The sequence below is a fragment of the Anopheles nili genome, unplaced genomic scaffold (assembly GCF_943737925.1).
Source record: "Anopheles nili unplaced genomic scaffold, idAnoNiliSN_F5_01 U_low_cov_19, whole genome shotgun sequence".
NCBI classification, from domain to species: domain Eukaryota; kingdom Metazoa; phylum Arthropoda; class Insecta; order Diptera; family Culicidae; genus Anopheles; species Anopheles nili.
Window position 1 is genome coordinate 71,568 of NW_026525557.1, and position 7,102 is coordinate 78,669.

Here is a 7,102-nt window from a genome sequence, read left to right on the forward strand (position 1 = left end):
TCTATAACCTGTATGAATTACAAAAAATACAATTTAAATACCAAAAAAGCGAGAGAGATATGTATAGAGATCATGTGATTTGACCTCACGCATTTGTTTTTTGTTAGAAACTTTTTTTGGTTTTTTTAACTGTATTTTTGACTCGATTAAAGCATGCAACATGTTTGCGATTCAAATTCAAATACAAAAAATCTTTATCAATAACACTCTCACCTATCATAGGGATTGAGACAAAATGCACCTGAAACGCAGGAAAAACTGCGCACAGTGGCGCCCTCTGGATGTGCAAAATATCAAAAAAAAATGCTGAAGTTTTGTTATAAAAGCACTTTTACATCTATTTGTATAGCAAAATGGTAGTTTAGTTATGAGAAAAAAAAAATAATTATGACCGCGGTTTGTTCCGCCTTGGCTGCCCCTTGAGTGCATCGGCTTGAGGCGGGGTCAGATCGGGGAATTCCTGACCACTTCGTACCATCATCGGCCACTGCCAATCGTCGTGAAAGTTGGGTGGACTCGAGTATTTCTCCGACTCGAAATGCTACCGACTGACGAGATATCGGCGACGAGCCGACCCTTAACCAACAGATGACGTCACGAGGGAGACGAGGGTGCGAAAGAAATCGCAGCGGGGGACGCTATACCTACAAGAGCGCATTCGATAGATCCACCATTCTTCGGAAAGGTCGGAAGTTTGGCAACTGTGGTGCCATTCCATTTTCGCTCGCGTCGCAGCTGCAGAATGAAGTCGAGTCAGCGTCGTCGTCGACGATTATCTGACGATAGCACGTTGGTAGTCTGAGTTTTACAGACGTCGGGTAAAATGGTGACGTTAGCACGCCAGAAGAGAGTTGAAGCAGACCTTTCAGGAACATTACCCAAGAGACCCAACGCGTCGTAGATCCTCGTAGATCATGCGAGATGCCTAACACCTCGCGTGTTTTGTCGGCTGCTTCACTTCCATCAGCACGACGAGCAGATCGTTTCTGGGTGAGATTTTATAGGTAAATGTGTCGGATTGCGTACATTCGTAATCTCTTTTTCCGTTTTTCGCGTCAGGTGCCAACGTGAACATCTTTCGCTTTTGTCATGAATTCATGACCGCGCATGAATTAGACAGCCAGTTCCTTACTTCGAAGCCACCTGGGGAATGTATACTTCGCACATCGTTTGCCAGCCTTCTTATGGCTTCTTCTTCTTCTGCAGTTTCGACACTCGCCAGCATATGTAGCTCATCCAACAGAATGCTCTTCGACTGTGCATTCGAAGGTGCGAGAAAATTCGGCTTTAAATCGCTCAACATTCAGGTTCTTCACATAATGCGCGGCACCAAATGTCATCACGGTCACAATGACACATACACGTCTGGAGCTCGGTCTGACCATGGCCACCTGGAAGAAGAACATTTGCTCGATGTCTCCTACTACTATGCCTACTCGGAAGTCTCTGAATTTTGTACAAAGACTGCTATAGAAGCTCAGACCCGCTGATCTGAGAGTCCCTTGAGCAGAAACGTGTTTAGGACCTAGCACCGTTTACCTTTGGAAGGCGGCAGCAGCGTCAAAAAGCGTTGTTGGGATTCATGGCCGAGAAAATTGGGTAAATTACCAAATCTGTATCGTACTTTTCCGATAGTTCTCTCGACGTGAGCCTTTTCTTTCGTACTCATGCATTGTTTTCTCAACAATGGCAGCTTTCAACACCGGTTCTTTTTTTTTTCATTTCTTCGAAGCGTTGCATCGTTTTACTTGCCGGTTGCAGGACTGTGCTGTATTTTCCACAGCTCGTAAGCTCATAGTTTCATATCTCGTTCGCCCTTCAAACGGGGGTTTCTCGCAGTCAAAACATCCAACGTTTGTTGATCTTCTTTCGAACCTACGGGATGAATTCCTTTAGCTGCAAACCGATTATTGCATCGCCGTTGTTGTCCATACACACACGCGGACACATCTGCGGTGTAATGGTGGTTGAGAATCTCGTTCCCATCACGGGGGGTTTTTTTTTTTTTTGGTAAGAACCGTAGACGTTTTGGCCGCCCTTCCTGGTTCATTCGAATGGCCCGCTCGATACGTAAGCGGATGACCTAGTGGGGCAGTTGTCATTTACCAATGAGAAACGCTAGGTGTAATACTCGTGTATGAGGTCAGTTTATGAGGCCGGACAGGTGCTCTGAAGTTTCTGTGCGCATAGCGCTCTGTTTTGGTAGCGCCAGGCCTGTCCACGGCAAACGTACATTGGGCGGTACAAATATTCTCAACGACACCCTAATTGATGTTTTGCTTCTCTCTTTTCTGATTTCCGGTCCACCAGACCAGAGAATTCCCCATTCTTCTACCAAAGCATGTTCTGTGAAGGTGTTGTTCGAGCCATTTTCGACACAGACGCATCTCACGCACTGTTGTGCCAGCGGGCGTCCCCGATATCCGTTGCCAGAAAATCGGGGCAGCTTTCTACTTTGGCGCATTGAACGCTGGCACACTGCTGGTTGTGAAGGTCCGGGTCGCCAGATGCCGCATTCACGTGTCGATGTTGTCTGCTTTCGCTGAACCCCGCGGAGTGTACACCGACGAAATGCTCACCAATGCTGGCTGCTTCCACCACTAGATGACTCAGCCAGTCGTTGAAGCGAAAGTCGAAAGCGTAACGTGCCCCAGGCTGATTCGATGGCATCCCCCAGTTGAGCTTCAGCGACTGTTCGCCCAAGATGTTTCAACCTAAACGAACACTTGGTTTCGTCATGTTTCGTCGTGGAGTGATGATTTGAGTGAATAGTGAGTTGCCACTCCCGTGAGTGGCACTCAAAAGTTTGTATAAAAAAGGAAGAAAATTAAAGGAATGGCCTCCTCTTTTGCTATCTCTTGACTTTCGACACCACAAGCAGCAGCGAAATTGTTACTAAAGTGATCCGAAACTTACCGCGAACGTTCAGCGACGATGGCAAGCGTTCCGTCAGCTCGTTTAATAACGCCACGTTACACATGTATTCATCCAGTCCTGATGCCGTGATAGTCGCGCAGAGGTTCTGAACACCGCGACACCGAAGTCGATGAGCGTTTCGAGACGTGCCATGCTTGGGCGCTGGCATTGCTCGCCTGTTGGCCTGTTTACCAGCGAGTGAACAATAATCTCAGGACGTCCGAAAAGCATTCTAAGCGTGGAAATCTGAGCTCTAATGCGCTCCCCTTTTTAGGGCCTTCTGCAGTCGGTCATAGTTTTAGCCGCACGTCTCCGTGGTGTACTCGAAGCAGGCATAGAAACATTGGCCATTCTGCGGGATTGCCTGTGAACGTCGGCAGATTCCGCTTTCTCCCTTGCCGGGCGATGTATTGTGTCTGCGAGATATCAAAGGCTGAGAACTCGTTCGCCTAAGATCCATCCGGAAACGATACTCACACGTGATGGCGCGTGAGTCGTTCTCTGGTGATCCGTTGCTTCGAAGGATTGGATCAAGCGGTTCGTTCGTTCGCTTCCCTGGCTTGCTGTACCAACTCCTGGTATCGAAACAGTGTCTCTTCCACCAGCTGAACTGCGGAAAGTTGTCGCACTGTGGAATTCGCGGTCGGATTTGGTACATCGTTTTCGAGGATTCATTCTCAGTCTGGTGTTCACCGATTCACAAGTAGAAAAGTGAGTGAATTTTTCTAAAATCTTGGAGTTTGGCTCCAACTTAAAGTTCGTATTTTATAAACTCTACTCTGACGTGTTCTTTTAACTCGCTCTTCCACTGACACTTTATTCCAGTCAATTGATTGCGTTGGGTCGTTCTTTTAAGCGCGCGCGGTGCGATGGTGGTGTTCAAAAAAAATCCACGTCTTATCGCTTCGGTTTCGTCGTTGAAATTTGTTTAACTCCAATGGCCCCCTCGCGATGGCCGTTTTTTTTTTCCCGCGTCATCTCTGCGATGTTTCCCTGTCCCTTCGGTAATGGGCACTCTTATCCTGTCTCCTACCGGTCAGTGCCGTTACGTCGGGTAAACAAACAAACACGCGCCGAATTGTCTGTAACAGGTGTACTGAAAAAAATTTATTTTGTTCAAGGATGTACTAAAAAAATTTTTTTTAGATCGAGGATGTACTAAAAAAATTTTTTTTAGATCGAGGATGTACTAAAAAAATTTTTTTAGATCGAGGATGTACTAAAAAAATTTTTTTAGTTCGAGGATGTACTAAAAAAAATTTTTTCATATCAAGGATGTACTAAAAAAATTTTTTTAGATCGAGGATGTACTAAAAAAAATGTTTTCATATCAAGGATGTACTAAAAAAATTTTTTTTTATCAAGGACGATCCATAAAAATTTTTTTTGTTCAAGGATGTACTAAAAAATTTTATTTTGTTCAAGGATGTACTAAAAAATTTTTTTCATATCAAGGATGTACTAAAAAAATTTTTTTAGATCGAGGATGTACTAAAAAAAATTTGTTCATATCAAGGATGTACTAAAAAAATTTTTTTAGATCGAGGATGTACTAAAAAAATTTTTTTTGATCAAGAATGTACTAAAAAAATTTTTTTAGATCGAGGATGTACTAAAAAAATTTTTTTAGATCGAGGATGTACTAAAAAAATTTTTTTAGATCGAGGATGTACTAAAAAAATTTTTTTAGATCGAGGATGTACTAAAAAAATTTTTTTAGATCGAGGATGTACTAAAAAAATTTTTTTAGATCGAGGATGTACTAAAAAAATTTTTTTAGATCGAGGATGTACTAAAAAAATTTTGTTCATATCAAGGATGTACTAAAAAAATTTTTTTTAGATCGAGGATGTACTAAAAAAATTTTTTTTAGATCGAGGATGTACTAAAAAAATTTTTTTTAGATCGAGGATGTACTAAAAAAATTTTTTTTAGATCGAGGATGTACAAAAAAATTTTTTTAGATCGAGGATGTACTAAAAAAATTTTTTTCATATCAAGGATGTACTAAAAAAATTTTTTTTAGATCGAGGATGTACTAAAAAAATTTTTTTTGATCGAGGATGGACTAAAAAAAATGTTTTCATATCAAGGATGTACTAAAAATATTTTTTTTTAGATCGAGGATGTACTAAAAAATTTTATTTAGATCGGGGATGTACTAAAAAAAATTTTTTTGATCGAGGATGTACTGAAAAAATTTTTTTTAGATCGAGGATGTACTAAAAAAATTTTTTCATATCAAGGATGTACTAAAAAAATTTTTTTTAGATCGAGGATGTACTAAAAAAATTTTTTTTAGATCGAGGATGTACTAAAAAAATTTTTTAGATCGAGGATGTACTAGAAAAATTTTTTTTAGATCGAGGATGTACTAAAAAAATTTTTTTAGATCAAGGATATACTAACAAAATTTTTTTCTAGATCGAGGATGCACTAAAAAAATTTTTTTTAGATCGAGGATGTACTAAAAATTTTTTTTGATCGAGGATGTACTAAAAAATTTTTTAAGATCGAGGATGTACTAAAAAAATTTTTTCATATCAAGGATGTACTAAAAAAATTTTTTTTAGATCGAGGATGTACTAAAAAAATTTTTTTTAGATCGAGGATGTACTAAAAAAATATTTTTAGATCGAGGATGTACTAAAAAAATTTTTTTAAATCGAGGATGTACTAAAAAAAATTGTTTCACATCAAGGATGTACTAAAAAATTTTTTTTTAGATCGAGGATGTACTAAAAAAATTTTTTTTAGATCGAGGATGTACTAAAAAAATTTTTTTAGATCGAGGATGTACTAAAAAAATTTTTTTAGATCGAGGATGTACTAAAACAATTTTTTCATATCAAGGATGTACTAAAAAAATTTTTTTTAGATCGAAGATGTACTAAAAAAATTTTTTAGATCGAGGATGTACTAAAAAAATTTTTTTTGATCTAGGATGTACTAAACAAATTTTTTTTGATCGAGGATGTACTTAAAAAATTTTTTTAGATCGAGGATGTACTAAAAAAATTTTTTAGATCGAGGATGTACTAAAAAAATTTTTTTTAGATCGAGGATGTACTAAAAAAATTTTTTTAGATCGAGGATGTACTAAAAAAATTTTTTTAGATCGAGGATGTACTAAAAAAAATTTTTTCATATCAAGGATGTACTAAAAAAATTTTTTTTAGATCGAGGATGTACTAAAAAATTTTTTTAGATCGAGGATGTACTAAAAAAATTTTTTTTAGATCGAGGATGTACTAAAAAAATTTTTTTAGATCGAGGATGTACTAAAATAATTTTTTTAGATCGAGGATGTACTAAAAAATTTTTTTTTAGATCGAGGATGTACTAAAAAAATTTTTTTAGATCGAGGATGTACTAAAAAAAATTTTTTCATATCAAGGATGTACTAAAAAAATTTTTTTTAGATCGAGGATGTACTAAAAAAATTTTTTTTGATCTAGGATGTACTAAAAACATTTTTTTTAGATCGAGGATGTACTAAAAAAATTTTTTTAGATCGAGGATGTACTAAAAAAAATTTTTTAGATCGAGGATGTACTAAAAATTTTTTTTTTCATCGAGGATGTAATAAAAAAATTTTTTTTGATCGAGGATGTACTAAAAAAATTTTTTCATATCAAGGATGTACTAAAAAAATTTTGTCATATCAAGGATGTACTAAAAAAATTTTTTTTAGATCGAGGATGTACTAAAAAATTTATTTAGATCGAGGATGTACTAAAAACATTTTTTTTGATCGAGGATGTACTAAAAAAATTTTTTTTAGATCAAGGATGTACTAAAAAAATTTTTTTTGATCGAGGATGTACTAAAAACATTTTTTCATATCAAGGATGTACTAAAAAAAATTTTTTGACATCGAGGATGTACTAAAAAAATTTTTTAGATCGAGGATGTACTAAAAAAATTTTTTTTTGATCGAGGATGTACTAAAAAATTTTTTTTGATCTAGGATGTACTAAAAAAATTTTTTTCATATCAAGGATGTACTAAAAAATTTTTTTTTACATCGAGGATGTACTAAAAAAATTTTTTTTGATCGAGGATGTACTAAAAAAATTTTTTTAGATCGAGGATGTACTAAAATAATTTTTTTTAGATCGAGGATGTACTAAAAAAATTTTTTTAGATCGAGGATGTACTAAAAAAATTGTTTTTAAATCAAGGA